Genomic DNA, 18,334 nt, shown 5'->3' with positions numbered 1-18,334 from the left:
CTGCAGCCGGGGCAGGATCTGGCCAGCCGGGCACTCTGCCACTGGTGAGACACGCTGCGATGCTCGTGTTGGGCATCAGGGAGCCACTGGGTCACCCTTGGTGTCCTCCATCAGCCCTGCTGCAGGGTACCAGGGTCTGCTGCCTTTGCAGGCACTTCCGAAGGGCTCCTGCTGCACCCTGCCTGGTGTGCCAAGGCTGTGCCAGGGCACCCCGCACCCCGAAGCCCCTGGGGGGACCATCAGTGCCTCTCATTCCCCAGTGGCACCCTTGGACAGCTCCAGAGTGAGGAGAAAGGGAGGGAAGGAGAGCTGGGAGAACCATTCTCTGTCCCTCAGCATGGGAGAAAAGCGGTTATTTTGTAAGGATGTATTTTATTAAAAAAAAAAAAAATAAACCTTTAGTTTTTCTATTACATCCCTTTGCAGTGCCCATGCTTGCCCCGGGGTACGCAGCGCTTTTTGGCTCTGGGGGGTTTGTACATGCAAAGCAATCCCGTAAATCATGCCAGAGCACAGGGCTCTGCATGGGCTTGGCACCGGCTCCCCCAGGCTCTGCCTTCCTGTGTGGCACCCGTGGGCCTCTGGCCATGAGCAGTGCTTGTCATCAGGGTTGTCACTTGGGCTTCCTCCCCAGACAGGCTGGCTGGGAGAGTGCTGGCACGCTGCCGGCCATCACGAACAGCCGTGCCGCCCTGTGCCAGCTCAGCCTCCTGCTGCCCACGCCAGTCAGGATTAACCGCTCAGAATTGACCTGCTCAGCCTCACAAACCAGCTCTTTGCACCCAGGAACAAAACTTCCCCTCTCTGCTGGAAGACTCGCACTACTCAGCGTGTGTGGTTGGACATCACAAAGTACACCCAAGCCCCGTGCCACTATGAGCAGCCCCTGCCCTGAGCTGCTGCCTCTGTTCAGCTCTCCAGGATGCATCAGCACAGACTCTCCCTCTGAATGTTGTTTTGCATGCCCTGGAGGAAATTTTGCCTTGAACGTTTCAAAACTGGATCCCAGCTGCCGTGGGAAAGGCAGTAAAGAAGCTACAGGGATTGCTCTGCCTGTGGCTGCAACGGGTGGACACGCCGCACTGGGCCCGTCGGGACACGCAGGCATGTGCCATGAAGAATTGCAGGTGGTACTTGGTCATGAGCTCAACAAACATTTCAAGCCGTACGTTCACCATGGGGAGATTGCTTGCTCTCAGAAGGATGTCGCAGCTTTCACACGCAGCGTGTTTGTGTTTTTTAAGATGATCCATTTGGCTAACGTTTTCACCCTTTCTCGTCATGCTGTCCTGCGCAAGAGAGGTGCCAGGGGCTTACATCAAAGATGCAAAGATGAGAGCGAGGGAAAGCTCCCCGGTCTCTGGAGGATTCAGTGGCGCCTTGGCGGGTGCTGAGGGCATGGTGCTGGTGGCGTCTCCACAAATCTCCTGCTGCTCCCATCGAGGTGATGCATTGCACAGTCACGTCTGGAGCGAGGGTGCAGCTCTCCAGCAAGCTGCAACCAGCAGAGGGGACTGGAAGACCATTTCACATTTTCCCATTGGGGAAAACTTAGTTGCCGAAGCTCAGAGGCAGTGAAGCCGGTGTTCAGGTAACCTTTTGCACCCACTTAAACTGGGTCAATCTCCAGTCATACCTTAAAATAACCAGTGCAACGCGGCCGGTAGAGCAGGCGGTTGTTTCTGCCTGTTTCATCTTTCAAGCTGTTCATAATGCAAAGTCCCTATTCTTTCCTAGCAAGTATGAAAAGGCAGAATAGGAAATTAGCAAAAATGCTACTTGTAAATGATCCCCTGTAGTTGATATTCAAAACCTCTGAGCTGGGATGCCTAAAAGTCCCAAGACTGCTTTAGAAATCGTGGGAGGGTTTATTTTTATCTGCCTGCTTGTGTTTTTAAAATGCACGATTTTCATTCACCAACCATTTCTGCATCCAGCAGAATGAGAGATTGTAATTTTAAGTCTTTCACCAAACCAAGCTCTTCCTCTAAGGCAGGGCCCCCAGGGCCAGCGGCTTTCAGGTGGGTGCCATGCGGAGCAACAGCTCTCTGAAGCAAACTCAGCAAGTGTCTAATTTTAATTTTTGAATTTTAATACACTGGTCCCCTCTGCAGTATGAACAGGCAGGGAAAGCCCATGGTGATTTTTTCAGTCCTTCCTTTTGCCAGGGAGGCTGGAGCTGGTGCCCCGGGGTGGGAGAGCAGGGAGGAAGGGCTGGGCTGCTCAGCTCAGCATCCTTCAGTGCAAGTCCCATCATGGGTGTCATACGAAGACAGAGAGCCACAAGCGTTACTATTCCCATTTTACAGAAAGGGAAATGGAGACACAAGCAAATAATTTCTAAACGTGTATGCAAAGGTGGGGAGCAGATTCTGCCTCTGAACGGTTATTATTATCTGTGAAAGTTACCAAGTTGGACCTGGTACAGATATATCTTTTCATCCCCTCGGACATGATTACTCTGAAAGAAATCAAGTGGCACAGATATTCCAGAAGAGCAATTGCAGAAAAACTTCTTTGGCAATAATTATGCTGGTTAGTGATGCTGCAGAGATGAGGAATTATATTTCAACCTCTGCAGAGCTGGCAACATTTAATCATTATGTTTGCGCACAATTCCCACCACAATGAGGCCCTGATTTCCACCTGGTGCTTCCAGGTACTATAGTGATGCAAATTAAAAATGAGTAACACTAAAGAAAGAGATGGCTCCTACCCTGTGCTGTCTCCCGTCTCTAAGCCCTCTCATTCTCTCTTTGACACCGCAGACTCCCTTTTATTTTTAACCCAGTCCTCCACTTAGGACATACTTGGATTTTTCCCTAAAAAAGCACTTTCTGGTTGCACTCCTTCCCTTTCTCTTTTGATGTGGGAGCATGTTTTCAGTTGGATAAATCCTCTGGCTGACACACAGTGAAGGACTGACAGGCACATTTATGTCCTCCCAGCCCTAGACGATGCTTTTATTTCCTTCTGTCCCAAAGACGTGTGTTCTTGGGCCAGATTGCTGGGTGGCAAAAGGACCTTCTCTGCCATCAGAGGACTGGACAGCTGCAGCTCAGCTTGCAGCCATACTCCCGGTGATGGTCCGGTTGTTACAACTCATTTTCGCTGCAGCCAGCTCTGTATTAATTATGCCACACTATTTTCTTTTGCTTTCTTTGGTGAAGTGCTCTCTCCTTCTGTTGTGTATTTCAAATTGCTTTATTGCCTTATTTTAGAAAGTGTAAAAGTCAAAAGTGTCGAACTGGGTTCTGCACATAGAAACAGCGCAGTCACCGGTGGGCTCTTTAGCAGGGGTCAATCAGGATCATTCCAATTAACCGAGCTCTGCCTACCGGTACCGAGCACGGATGCTGCTCAGTTTTATGGCACCACACAGAGATTTGGCCCAAGCTGTTCTTAAAAGCTCAATTCCTGAGCCCACTTGCTCTTATTTTGAAGGATCATAAACAGAAATCTGATTTTGAAGCTGGAGCTCTGTAACTTTTTGGCACAGATTAGCTAACTGAGGAAAGACAAATTGGTATCCATAACCAGGGGCAAAAGAGGCCAGTTCATGATATGTAAGCTAAATAGTTATAAGCAAGAACACAAATGGGATGTTTTAATAGCTTCTCTGAGTAATCCTTTGTTTTGTTCAAAATTTGTGCTATCCAAATAAGCACATCTATTATATAAGTTAGCATTTTAAATAAATACCTGAGCTGAGCAGCCTGTTCCAGTGCTTGGCAACCCTTTTGGTGAAGAAATTTTTCCTAATATCCAGTCTAAACCTCCCCTGGTGCAACTCGAGGCCATTTCCTCTTGTCCTATCACTTGCTACTTGGGAGAAGAGACCGACACTCATGTCGCTACAACCTCCTTTCAGGTGGTTGTAGAGAGCGATGAGGTCTCCCCTCAGCCTCCTTTTCTGCAGGCTGAACAACCCCGGTTCCCTCAGCTGCCTTCTCACAAGAGTTGTGCTCCAGACCCTCCACCAGCTTTCTTGCTTTTCTTTGGACACGCAAAGGAACCAGGGAACTGCTAGAGAAAGACCAGCCAAATCCCTGCTCCCTGGTGTTTAGTCAAATGAAGCTCCACTGCCTTGAGCAGAGATCAAACACGGGCTGGAAGGGAGAGGTCGCAGAAAACCTGGGCAGCGTGAGATGCTAGAAGCCTTTTGTGCCAGGCTTTGGTGTTGAAATAAACCCTAGCATTTCCTTGCTGCCTTGTTTCTGTCAGAAAGACTTTCTGCACAGAAAGAGAAATGCAAAAGTATTCCCAGCTGCTAGTGGTTTATCCAAGGGTGGAGAAACGCTGTCCTAAACATCCTCCTTCAGAAACTATGGGCCCTCATTGCATCATTTAGATTTTTATTTCGGTCTCTTTGCTCCAGCTGCCGCAGGAAGGAGTTGTGTATCCCTGAAGTGCAAAACTGGACCAGATAACAGTTAAAACCATGAAACTATGGAAACACTGTCAGAATTACAAATAAAATACATTGAAGGAGACTAAGTGACAAATTGCCAATAGTAAAAACTGGAAAACACGTTTGTTGGTCACTCTAAAATCGGGCAGGCTCTGCTGCTCTCCCGCTGGTTCATGTCACACTGCTGTTCACCTGGTCCAAGAGCTCTTCTCTGCCCCAGTGATTCCTGCCCATGGAAGATCTCCGCTGGATTTTCTCTGTGACGAGCTGAGAGAACAATCCTTTCTGTCTTTCTAACAGGGATTGTTTAACTGAATGTAACGACTCTTTCATAGTCAAGTTTAGAAACACACAAGTTCTGGATTTTTAGCTTGCTGGATAAAGAAAAAAACTACTTTTTTCTTGTTTTCTTCCTTGCAAAATAAATAAGGGGACAGAGTATGCTGTGGTCATAGAACTGGATCCATTATTTTATTAGCCAACTTAAAGATCAACAGTAGGCAAATAAAGTCTCAAAGGTCTCAAGCAAAATTCAAAACATTTCAGTTTGAAGTATTTTTAACTGAAAATTGACAAACAGAATGGACAAATAATTTAAGTGGAAACGAAATGGCATTAGCCCTCGGTAAACCTGTTCATCCACAGAGAGCTGCTCAGCTGCCTGCAAACAACCAGGGTGACAAAGCACGTTTCTGCAGGAAACACAAGACTTGGATGCACGTGGTGAACTGCAGTAGGGCATTCCTGGCTATAAGACACAGACCCACAGAAGGAGTACGTGAAAAGGTTCATGGTCTTTGCAAGGTTTTCAAAACGACTTGGCTGCTTTAATGATTAGTGTCTCTTAACTACATCTCGATACTTCTCTAAACACAGTGACAACCTGAGCAAGGTTATTCTGGGATGGGAAACAAAGTTGGGAGTAAACCACAAACTGCATTATTAACATGTTGAGTCATTTTGACATATGAAACCTATGGTAAGTAATTAATTTGTTTCCAAAGCAAAGGATTATTTGAGACCCACTGGAAGGAGGCGCAGGCATTTCTATCTGCTTGTTGTCACAGCGGGAAGGAGCAGCAGTCAGCAGTGGGTTGAGTCAGGATGTGGATTTAATCCAACTCTTGCTCTCTGGCTAAAGCCAAGATCCCCTGGTGGGGACCCTGACCATGAGTGGGGTCACGGCAGAGCCCAGCGAGCCCAGCCACGAGTCACTTGTCACAAAATAAACATCCTCACGAATCCCACGGGAAACACACTTCACAGCTGAATGCGGGGCTGCAGTGGGAACCCCTCGACCCAGGGGCATGGTCGACTGCGAGCCAAGTAGGTAAAAGAGAGCAGAGGAAAAAATAAAAGCCAAAATATGAGTCACGAAACAGGAGGGCATTTGCTTGTAGGAATTCCGCGAGTGATGGCAGTGGAACTAGCTGATGTGCAGCGTTTCTCCCCATTGCTGTAAGACTCCAGAACACGCTGGTGCACACGCTCAGGGTTGACTCCTACTGCCCTACAGACAGAGCCCGGACGGGGGGACGCCCGGCCCGGCGGAAGGTGAGCGGGGATCCCCGCGCCAGTGCCGCGGGGGGCAAGGCCGCCCTGCCCCAGGAGGTGCGCTCCCACCGCCGCCTCCTCGGTGCCAGCGGAGGACGCGGGCACGGTGCTTCGGCACCGGGAAAGCCATGCGCACCCACAGCCGGTTGCCCCCGGCCCAGGGAGCAGCCGCTTGCTGCCTGTCCCGCCATCGGGCTCCCGCAGCCCGCCCCTACTCCGTGCCCTTCATACGCCATTCCCGGGCCCCGCAGCCCCTCCGCGCCCTGCCCTGCCAGCACCACTCGGCCCAATTACATTGTCAAAAATCCCCGGGTTTTTACCCAATAGCCTGCCCCCAGCCCGGGTGTGCTTCTGGGCGGCCATCACCTGGCGGCACGGCCCCCAGGGAGGGGGTTCTGCCCCCAAGCCGCCTGGCCGGGCGGCCACCCGCGGCCGCCGCGCGCGCCCCGCGAGGCGCGGCCGCCGCCAGCCAATGGGAGCGGGCGCGCGGGCGGCTGTTTGCACCCGCCGGGGGGCGCTCAGGCCCCGCGCGGCCAATGGGGGGCGGGCGGCCGCGGCGCGCTCCGATAGGGCGCGGGCCGGGGAGTTTGGCCGGGCGCTGCGAACGGGCGCGCTGCAGCCGCGCGCAGGTGGGCGCGGGCCGGGCTCCCTCCGCGCGCCGTGCGGGCCGCTGCCTCGGCGAGGGCTGCGGCGCCGGGCGGTGCGGGGGGCCGAGCGCCCGGCCGAGGGGCCGCCCAGGCCGCGCCGCTCGCCCCGCGGGACGCTCGCCTTCGGCTCTGCCTGCGGCGGCGGCCGCGCCCCGGCCAAGGACAGGTGCAGCGCGGCGGGGGGGGGGGCGCGGGTTTCCTCCGCGGGCAGCGTCCCGGCGGCTGCGGAGGGGGCACGGCGGGTGGGCTGCGGGCAGGTGAAGGGCTCCGGGTGTCGCAGGTGTGCACCGGCTCAGGCCGGCGTGCCCGGGCAGCCCCCGGGCTGCGCTCCGCCGCCGCGGCGGGGTTGAGCCGGGGCCGCGCCGTGGTGTCGGGCAGCTGCGGTTGTAGAGCTGGTGCTTTTACCAAGCCGAAAAACGCACAGAACAAAAATCCTTCTGAAAACTGGGATTTTGAGCAGTTTGCTGATCACGCCGGTCGCCTCTCACCCCTTACTCGAGACAGAGAGGGGGCAGAGGAGAAGGCACGAAGCGTGGTGAGCTCCATGCAGGTATGTCGCTGCTTCCTCATCCTCCTTGGGCATCAGTCTGAGCTCCTCACGGTGTTCTCTTGGGTCGGTGGGGTCGGTGCTCCGGCCGTTGCTGTCTGAGCTGCCCTGCCCTGGCAGTGCCAGAGCACACACCTCGCAGCCAGGCTGCTGCGGAGAGAGGCTCGCCTTCCTCCCTGCGTGCCAGGGCTCTGAAAGGCCTGTGTGCAGTGAGCAAGGGAAACCGCTGATCCTGCAGGGATATCACTTTCTTCTGCTGCTCTGATGAAGCTAAAATTACCTTTCTGTTGTGGTTGTAACTTAATGGAAAAGGTTTTGTTTAATAGGAAACACTTGCTTTTCTATTTACAAGAGTCTGTGGTTCCAAGTTAAGCTTACAGTGCCACTTCCCATAATGTGTTAATTTCTTCCCTGTGAGGCATCTCTGGCAGCTTCAATTTGTTCTGGTGTTTGACATGGGATGGCTTTGAAGTGTTGCTTTTGAAACTGGATAAGGCAAGCGGAGAGCCGTTATCTCAGTTGCTTGAAGAGAAAAACCAAAGCCAGCGTGCTGGGGCCATGCTCCAACACGTCTCTGCGCTGCGCCTCGTGCTTGGGTGTGTAGTGTGAATAGGATTAATCTCCAGGTGTAGCAGTGAGTTGTTTTCCTGGGCTTGTTCCCTTGGCTTTTGCCTGAAGAAGGCCAGATCTTAGCAACCAGGAACATAAGCACTAGCCTCTTATCATTCCAGTGAGTAGTTCAGGCATGTTATTGTTTGATACGGTATGAAGACTGGGCTTTAAGTGACAGTAGGTGCTGGGCCACTGGGTCCTGATAGTTTTCTTTTTTGAGGCAAGCTGTGTTCACCGGCATGAAGTGCCATCAATCTAGAACTGTCTCCAGCTATTTCTTCTCTTTGCTTTTGGGATTTGTCTTATGGGTTGGAGCTGGCGTACTTGGAGTGGGATATGTGTGGGTGCATATGCTCACAGGTCAGCTCCTGGCCCAGAGAGAGCGGGCAGAGCTGCTCATCCAGCCTCTTCTGGAGCTGAGCTGCAGGGGGACCTTATCTGTCCCAGCATTGCCGCACAGACCAGTGAGGTGCCCCCACTGCTTCACATAGTCTGTTGGTGTGTTACTTCTGTTGTGGCTTTCAGAGCCTGTGCTGCTGGGGGCATAGATGCCCTGTGCCCTCTAATTGAGTTGTTCATTAAAACTTAATGTCTTTGCCTGACGCAGTTGTTCTTGCACTAACTAGACTTTCAGGGCCCAGCTTGCTTTTACTTCGAAGGGACTGTGGAATTTCTGTTCCCTTTTGTGGACTCTTGTGAGGTGGCTACAGTGGGAATCTCATCAGCCTGTGACAGAGGAGATATTTAGAAGGACAGTGCAGCAGTGTTCTCTTTGCTGGAGGAAGAAGCATTACTTAGACAGCCGTCACCACAAGAGCTTATGGTTTAGACCTTGGCTGTGCTTGAAGAGGTGGCACTATGCTAAGCGTGTCACTCTATACTTCAGCCAAGGGTCTGCTTTCTGGAGTACTGCATCTCCACTTGCTGGTGTTTGTTCCTTGAAGTTACCGAAGGGTGTATTAACCCAGTTATTTGTGCCAGTCTCTCTTGCACCGTGGAAAGTACAGTCCTGTCTGAAAGCCAAGTCTTCTGTGAAGTGTCAGTGCTGACCTTAGAAGAGCCTTTATAGGGTCATTGCTACCCAGGGGCAGGGGAAGGAGAAACTTCTGTTGTAAGAGGCTTCAGGAAAAGGCTGAGGGTGCTGGATGACTTCTGCGGGCTATTAACAGGGTGGTTTGGGTCTCCAGAGGACTTATCTGCCTGTCTGAGGGGCAGAGAGGATAAATCGATGTGAATTGGGACATGCCAAGCTAGTGGAGAGGAAGGGATGTGTGTTGGTGGGGAGCTCAGTGTTGGAGCTGTCTGACCCGAAGTTGTGCAAGGCAGTTGGATAACATCTGAAATCAATATGTGCAATTACTCTGCCTTGGGAAGATGCCTGCAGAGAGCATACCTGTTACTGCCCTGAAGTGCAGGTGCCATGTCGATGGGTCTGTTCAGCAGCTCAGAGCACTGACAAGCACTGGGTGTAGGGGAGGCAAGCGCAGCTTATGTGGGAGATCACGCTTGGCGTCAGGGCTCTGTGTGGGTGCTGTGCACGTGGGGTCAGGCAGTGTAAGTAGGCAAAAGCTGAGAGGGAAGGTGGTTTGTGTGAGGTTGGCAGCTGAGCCCAGCTTTGGGCAGCACCAGGCTGTAGCAGGCGCTGTCCTGACGCCCGAGTGTGAAGGAGGGTGGGCAAACAAGGCTTCTGGGTGGGTTTTTTCTCCCTCTAACTTGGGGTAAAGGAAGACTTCTTCCTGCACAGCCTCTGGCAGATGCTTGCTGCTACCCAGCCCTGCTGCTGCTTCTGAAGTTGGGCAGTTGGTGATGACAGGAAGCCGAGCCTGTCCCTTTGAGGGCCAGGGTGGAAGCAAGTTACCCATTCACCTTCTGGCTTTTGCACTGACATCTCAGGCCTCACTTTCAGCCATAAGCCAAATAAAAGCAGACACATCTAGGGGAGAACTAGTAACCTTTATCAAATTTCTTCCTCTTATGTCTTTCTCTTCATGGTTTCTTCTCCTCTGATCTTTAGTCCTTGTTTTTTTCTGGCACAGGATGTCACTTGCTTTGAGAACCAAGCATCCAACCTGCAGGGAGGTGACCTAGTCATCAGAAAACGTGGTTGAAGAAATGAATGTGGGTCATTGGCTGTAATAGTGATGGGGATGATTGAAGTGTACAGAAGTAATTGTTGAACATAACACAGTCATTGTGGCAGATTTGAAGGTGATTTAGTGATGTTTGTGATAGATAAAGCATCAAAGCTTTGGGTAAAGCAGATAAATGAATGATATCAAATAATGCCATATAGTCAAGCACGTTTTAATTAAGACAGTGGTTAAGCTTAGTGTTGTCGGAGAAAAATGTCTGAGATCTTCTAAAGAGAAGAAATCCTGATAATTAATAAATTGGGGTAGAGTACTAACCTGTAAGATAACAGTGGGAAGAAGCTGCAGAGGCTTCATGGATGTGCGAGAGGGTGACTGCTGATTTGTGGTGGTGGGTGAGATATAACTGTACATACATGTTTCCAGCTCTTCAGAAACTTGCGTGTTTCTCAGATTTGTGTAGTTGGCCACAGGTGATGGCTTTGAGCATTGAGTCCTCAATAGCAGAAAAACATGCTCAGTTACAGACATCTGCACCAGGCCAGGATGTTGCAGATTCCTTTGGAGGATGTTGCAGAATTGTCAAGAAATGGAGCTGCTGAGGCCCGGAGTGTCAGCCCTGCATCAGCAAGTTTAGTGTGCCTCAGGCCCAGAGCTGCTTGTTCTTCAGGTGGTGGCCCTTGGTGTTGGTCTGGGTGAGAAGTGACACCTGGTGACAGGCATAGGGAGAAGGGATGAAACTAGAGATGTGGTGAAGCAGAGAGGTCTCCGGTAGGTTCCCAGGGAAGGCTTGTGCCTTACTTCAAGGGTTGCTATGAATAAGAAGTGTAGCATCTTTTTTCCAGAATCAAATGTCAGGGCTATCAAAAAATCCATCTGGAAATCTGACTCAACCTTTCCTATTTTCCAGCTACTGTATGTTTTCCAGTCTTTTTCCCTGTACCCTATACAAATATGGTCATTTTATAGAGTTCATCATTAATGATGGGGTGCAGTCAAGCACTATATAACTTGTCGTTCTAACTTGCTTAGGAATTTGCAGTCTGGATTTATTGGTCACTTTTCCTACTGGATTAAGTCTTTAGAAACGTTTTCCTCTTCCATTGCAGTCTTCAGTTTTATTTTTGACATAAATGATACGGACAGAAACAGAGGGAGAAGCACAAATATTTGTCCTAAGTGTCAAGTACATGACATCGGAGAATTATTTTTATTGTTTTCATGTGCTGGTGTCCCTGGATGGAGAAGTTCTGAAAGGTCAAAACCTTTGAGGACACAGCTGCTCAGTGGGCTGAGGCTTGCAGCTGAAAGGGAAGGCTGTCCCATTGCAGCTGGGAGCTTCTTAGCCCAGAAACCTGCTAGTTTAGGGAGTGAACCTGGCTGAACGTGAACCCTTGTCTTTTATTTCTTGATGGCACCCGGTACATGAGCTGAGTCATGCCATGTGGATAAAGGTGTGGTTTGTTGAGGACTACTTTCTTTTGGGTTGCTGCCCTGGACAAGCATTATTTTAGGGCGAGTACCTCAGAGTTACAGTTCTTTTTGTTAGAAGCCATGTGGGATTAAGTTAGCCTGTCTGTCTCTAGGGTGGTTTCAGTGTTCCTGCAGATTGGTGGCTGTGTTCAGGGAAGGCTCTGAAATGTTGTGTTTAATTCTTCAGTATTGTTCCGAGTTTATGGTGAAGTTGTTAGTTAGTTAACAGTGACTTCTCTAATTATTCTGGTGTGAGTGTCAATAGCGAGGCTGTGATGTGCCACTGTCTGCTAGAGCAGCACTTGGATATGTGTCTTTCTGAGATACAGGCATCCTTCCCCATTCTCCTGTTCCTGTGATGTACTCCCTACAGAGCAGAGGTGGGGCAGAGGGATCTGTGCTAAGCCATCAGGAGCACAGAGCTGTGTGCTGAAGAAGGGAGAAGCTCACTGAAACCTGCAGTTACTGCGCAATATCCCATGATTGTTTCTGGGGTGTGCTAATTGTTTTTCTCAGCCAAGTGGCTTCATAGTTGCATGACCTTGTGAGGACAAAGCATTAATGACACATTTTTGGATGGCCGTTATGCCCTTATTCCAATGGGGAAACTGTGCAGGGCAAGACTCCTGACTTTGCACAGCTGTGCAGATAATGTTTTCTTCAACTTCAGAATAAAAAATTCTTGCCTCTAGCATTCTCACTTTGCATGGATTTCTGCTATGGCTGTTGAACTCTAAGCATGCAAAGTAGAAGCAAGTCCTACAGACTCACAAGGCTTTCAACTGGAGAAGGATGATCTGGTATGTAGGATGTTAAATTAACACAAAGAAGACTCATTCAGTTGTTTCTCCTGGCTACAGATTTCCTTGATAACCTGGAGCTCCAATTCACAGATAGCCCCAAACATTGGGTTCTTATGGCTGGTGTTAAACTAGGAGCAGGCATGAGTCTCAGCTGGAGTGGGAAAGGGAGGAATAGAGAAGTGCTGTGGAAACCCAGACTGAATAACACCTTCTGAGGATGTGTTAATATTGGATTCACAACTGCTGGGGAGTGTGGTGAAGGTGCGAATCCGTTGCACGAAGGGCTGTGAGATCATCATACTCTAGTGACCTGGACCTTAGTGCCTACATCTGACAGTTTGGTGCTGGATTGGCACAGTGCTCGGCAGTCAGATGCTGCTGTCCTCCTTCTGCTGGCTTGCTTCTCAGCTGTCCCTGTGTTGCAAATAACTTTCACAGTTTCTTCTTACAGTCTTGTGAATGTAGCAAAGCTCAAACCAACCACCCCACAATTAGTCTTGGTTTTGTCCCACTTTTGCATAGTGTACATATTAATTCAAAGACTGTTTTACTGTTGATCCTTTCTAGTTGTGATAAAGACTTTAGCATGGGTGTCTGTCTCTTCTTTGCGCCTCCCACTCTAAGTAATAGTTCAGGTTTCTATTCTATAGGAAAGAAGTGAGTCTTAAAACTACAAAAGATCTGGTGAGGGTAGGATTTTTTTATATACAAGTAGCATGGGCACAGCCTCATGAAGCCCACAGACTGTCACATCTACAGTAGATAAAGCTGAAGGAATTGGGCAGTAGCAGGAAAAAAATGTGCCAGCACAGCTTTGCAGAGTACTGTGTGCCTGCACACCTACCTGAGGCTGGCTCTGATTACCAGCTCCCATGCTGATCTGCTGCTGCAGCCAGCTCTGTCAAGTTACTCTCAACTAGCTCCTGCCTTTGTGCTTCCTCGCCACAGTACCGGCAACATGCAGGCATCACTGGAGCTTTTCTCCTGCCTCTGGACTTCTTCATGTGCTAGATGCAGCTGGTGGTGTTAGTCTGATGTGGGCTGTCGGAGAGAAACTGGAATGCTCAAAGGGACCCCTGCAAGAAGAGGATCTGTGGCTGTTGCTTTATGCTGGTTGTCTGCTACCAGACTCTCCCTTCCCATCATACAACTCCAGCACATGGGGCTTTGCCTGTTTATGGACAAGAGGCTGGAAGATGTGTGAGCTGCCTCCTTGTTAGGAACCTGGGATGGATGTGATCAGAGGATGAATCACAGCTTCATCAGGGAAAGTGACTTCCTTCCTGCAGCATGTGGAAAGTGATTGATGGTAACATGAAAGGAAAAGGATGGATTTGCCCCTGAGGGAGTTGAGTTCTCACTTGGAAAAGTGTATTCAGCTTCTTCAGAGCTTCAGTCTCTTTCTTTTATGAATGGTTACAGAGCAGTGTGGAAAAAGTGGGAGAGAAGGAGAGAGAACTGGATTTGGATAATGGTGATATAGGAGGCAGTAGCCCTATGCCAAAGAAATCAAGATACTTGAAAGGCAGCAGGACCTGGTGCAGTGTTGTTGTAACAAAAAAAAATTACAGTACACAAGCATAAGTCAAGTCTTAATTTTGGCACTTTGTAACACCTGCTTCTGGTAATGCTGTCTGGGTAGTGCTGTTCTATGACATTATTTGTGCTGAAGCCAAGGGTTTGGGTCTGCTTGTGCTAATGGTGTGCCTGCCTTCAGGGTCAGTATAAGGACAGAAGATTCATCGACTGACTGCTTACTGACGAGATGCTTTGGCACTGAAGTCCAGATTGACCCTTCTATAGCTGTCAGGTAGCTTGAGAGACAGAGGGTGATGATACCTGAGGCTCCCAGCTCTGCGAGGCAGAGCGCAGACCAGACGTGAGATCAGGCTTTTCTGCCTTGCTGTGTCAGCACTGCGTCCCCAGGCTGACAGACAGGGCTGGAGAAGTGGGAGATGTCTGAGTGCAGCTTGTCAGGCCAACCCTTGCTGAGCGTGGAGGGAACAGAAGCGCGTGGCTCCCCCTCAGGGCTGGGGTACGGGGTTACTGCATGTGCGATTTGTTGGAATGGTGGGAACAAGCTCCGCTGGCTCAGCTCGTCTTATGTGTGCAGCACTGGCAGAGGAAAGGCTGGGGAAGTGTGAACATCTGAGGAAAGAGGCAGTAAAAAGGGTTTTGTGCAAGCTTGAGAGAGCTTGTAGCGTCCTCTTCAGTGCTGTCGGGTCAGTCCAGACCACTCGACGGTGTGATGTATGCTTTGCCTGCCTTTGTCCTGCAGCAGTGGTCACGAACTTCAGTGCTCTCAGCTGCCAAATCAGGCCACAGTACTACTGTGCACTTACATGTTAGAGAGATCAGGCATCTCTTCCAGCGTATTTCCATACTCTAATCAGGCTTCTGCATTTTCCTTTCTCATACAGTATTGATGGGAGCAGTGCTTGTAATTTGCCTTGAAGCAATAGTGAAAAGGCATGGTTTATTCATAGCGATTGCTGGGAGTCCATTCCTTAATGCCAGGTAGATCGACTTACGTCAGACTGCAGAATCAAACTGGCCTTTTCTGTTACTTTTCAGAGTTTGCTGTTTCCAAGGAGCCAAAAAGTGGCTATACTCCACTCAAATGCTACTCTCTCTAGCAGTCTGCCATCCAGAATGGTTATCACAGATGCAAAAGAGCAGTATATGGTTATACCTCATCTGCAGGAATCAGTTCTGTGACATGGCCTCCCAGCCACCAAATGAATGAATGAGCAAAACCAGTAACTGCTTTCCCCATGCTCTTCCAGACATCGGTGTGTTTGCCACATTGTTTCTCGTGTTAAGAACATAAACTTCACAGCAGAGACCAGTGTTTTCTCTGTACAGCATCAGGCACAGGTCATAATGGAGTCTGAAACACCCCAGCACTGGAAAATAAGCCTCTAGATGTGAGTCAAAGAACTGCAAGTGCTCTGGGGATGCAAGGCCGAAGGGTTGCCTTTGGCCTTGGATGCCTGAGCATCCCCCAGTGCTCTGGGGATGCAAAGCGATGTCTCTGGTTACAGTCCAGAGTAGCAGGTCCCGGGGCTGCCTTTGGTTCAGTGCCTGCCCAGCCTCCCTGGGGGACCCCCTCCCTTCATGCCCAGGCAGGGCCCTGGCCCTTGCTGCTCTCGGGGCTGAGGCTACTCACCCTTGCTTGCTGCTTGCAGGGGGTGTGCCAGCCTCCTGCTAATGGCATGGCTGCAATGCCAAGGTATTTTTGAATTTTTGCTGTGAGCTGGATAAAAACACCTGGATTCATTGAAGGTATCTTGTGGTTACTGCAAAGTGCTGAAACTTTCATTCCACTATGATTTTGTGGAGGAAAGAAAACCTTCCAGAGTCTTTAATATTCCATCTTCTTTAGGTATGAATAAATATTTCCTTGGCCTGAAACATTCTCCTGCTGTGAAATCCATTCCAGTCTCTTTGTCTAAGGCAATCAGTCTCCTTCCTTCCCTCTCTCCTCTCATGCTCCAGCTTTTATTAACCTAGCAATGTGCTGACACTTCACCATCAAACTGGTTTCTAGCACATTAGGGAGCTCTGCAGAGTGTCTTTGCAAGTTGTCAGTGTAGCTGCACGCAAAAGAAGAGGAAGATGGCTCTGAGTTGTTCGTCTCCTGGGGAATTTGCGCTTCCTAGCTGATGGCTTTCTGCAAAAGAAAGGGACCAGAGGGACCTTGACAGGCAGGAGAGGTGGGCCTGTGAGAACCTCATGAAGTTCAACAAGGCCAAGTGCAAGGTCCTGCACCTGAGTCGGGGCAATCCCAAGCACAAGGACAGGCTGGGCGGAGAATGGATTGAGAGCAGCCCTGAGGAAAAGGACTTGATCTTATAGCAGCTTTCCAGTACCTAAAGGGGGCCTACAGGAAAGCTGGAGAGGGGCTTTTTACAAGGGCATGTAGTGATAGGACAAGGGGCAATGGCTTTAAACTGAAAGAGGGGAGATTTAGATTAGATAGAAGGAAGAAACTTTTCACTCAGAGGGTGGCGAGGCACTGGCACAGGTTGCCCAGAGAAGCTGTGGCTGCCCCATCCCTGGAAGTGTTCAAGGCCAGGCTGGATGAGGCTTTGGGCAACCTGGTGTAGTGGAGGGTTTCCCTGCCCATGGCAGGGGGTTGGAACGAGATGATCTTTGAGGTCCCTTCCAACCCAAACCATTCTATGATTCTATGAAAAGTGTCTGGCAACTCTGTCCCTGTGCATCTGTTCCTTGCTGAAGGAAGGGTGTGGGATTGGGGAGTCAATGAAGAAAGCTATTTCATCATTGTGCTTTAATACATTTATTTTGGCAGTGCTCCTGTAGGGAATCCCAATCCCACCATGCAAGTGTACTGATTTGAGCCTCTTGGAAGCTGTCTGTTCCACTGTCATGACCGGAGGATCACTTGGTGCCTCTGTAGTTCTTGTTTTACTTTCTTGGCAAGAAGCTTGTGACTCATATAAGGCCATTCCTGCTCCACTCTCTGGGAGGCTGAGCTGTCTAACACTCTCCCATAAAAGGGTTTTTGGTTCATCTGTGGGATTTCTGCAGTCTTTGATTTGGTGGCAGCTGTGGTTCCTGAGAGGCAGGAGGCCAGAGTGAATGAAGCCCCTGTGTTTTTTCAGGAGCAGGTAGGTACAGGTGACTGCACAGTTCAGGACAGACTGAGCTCCTGCCAGCAGCCAAAGGCAGCTTGCTTGTACCTGGACGGTTAGTACCTTGAAGCAGAGTCATCCCAGGCACTGCTTACTTGCTGACATTGAGAAGCACTATTTCCAGCCACAGCCTGGCTATTCCAAAGTCCTTGACCTCCTCTGAACCCTTCTGCAGCCCTGGTGTCTCCCAAGCTGAGCAGTGCTGGCAGTTGGGAACTCCGGTGTCCAGCCTGAGGCACTCGTGGTCAGCCAGCTCTGAGGCAAACAGCACGCCTGCTCTCTTGATGACTTCCAAGCTCACAGGACCTGGCTGTTCCTGCCCAGCACAGCCCCATCCCCTGGCTAGACAGTCCTGTGGAGAATCACCGGAGCCAAAGGCTTTGTGGGCATCAGCCAAGCAGCTTCTGGAGGCAGGCAGGAACCAAGAGCTGGAGCACAGGCTGCTGAGAGGAGGGGATGTGGAGAAGCCTGCCCAAAAGGGGCTCTGAAGATGCTCTGAGGTCACTGTTGAGTCTGAACAGCCACAGCAACACTTGGCTGGGGGACCTGGCCTGCAAAAGCTGGGACGTTAAAGGATGTGACGGGGAAAGGAATAAAACACCTCTGTCAGGGTGAAGACCGGGGCTGTTTGGCCTTGGGAATCCATATCCTCCTTGCCTTGTTCCTGTGCAAAGCTGGGGCTGTTGGGAACACAGTGCAGCTGCTGCAGTGGCTGTCTCCATGCCCAGATGAAACTGGACAAGCAGTAAGTGGGATGCCAGCAAAATCTCAGAAGCAAACCAGTCTTCTGATTGCTGGATTGCTTATTCAGAACCAGAGCTGGGTGCTCTCCGGGCTTGTTTGTGAGAGATGACTGCCTGTGACCAAGTGTAAACCACAGTCTTGCTGTTCTTCATCCCAGTCCCATTCCCCATACAGAAATTGCCACAAGCTGTGTGCCCACAGTAGAAGGGATGCCCGAAGTATCTGTGGGCTTTGGGTCCCTTCACTTTAGACTCCTCTGAAAACTGCAACTGTACCACCTCTGAGGCATGGAGGGGTGATGGTGATGAAAGGAGGTTCCTTGCATTAAAGCCAGATGGACTGCAGCTGCTCCTTCATGTGTGGAGCTGGAAGCTGTTGGGCTTTGCCACACCTCTAGCAGATGCTGGGGAGCAGCTGCCCCTTCCCCTGGTGCCAGGCAGGTCCTGCATCCAGCTCTGCAATGTATTGAACCAAACACGCTCTGATGATTAGGGTGGGCAGAGTCTCTCCTGTCAGACTGTTCTGGCTACAATTTTGTCTGCTTGGAAACTTGTCATTTTTCTAACCTTCCAAGCCTAGCTCCCAGAGAGTGTGGGAATTGTAAGTATTTAGACATATAATAAGAATGATGTAATTAAAATCCTTAATTTTCTTTTTCTTGTTTGAGTTTTTCAGTTCCTTTGATTTAAAGGGTGGTAGTAGCTCATTGGATTCTGGGCCAGAACTGCACAGGCAGCTGGGGGGAAGGGACTGCAAATGAGCCTAGCCAGGAAATTGCACATTCAAATATAGTTC

The sequence above is a fragment of the Tauraco erythrolophus genome, chromosome 21 (genome assembly GCF_009769465.1).
Source record: "Tauraco erythrolophus isolate bTauEry1 chromosome 21, bTauEry1.pri, whole genome shotgun sequence".
NCBI classification, from domain to species: domain Eukaryota; kingdom Metazoa; phylum Chordata; class Aves; order Musophagiformes; family Musophagidae; genus Tauraco; species Tauraco erythrolophus.
Note: the sequence above shows the minus strand (reverse complement) of the source record.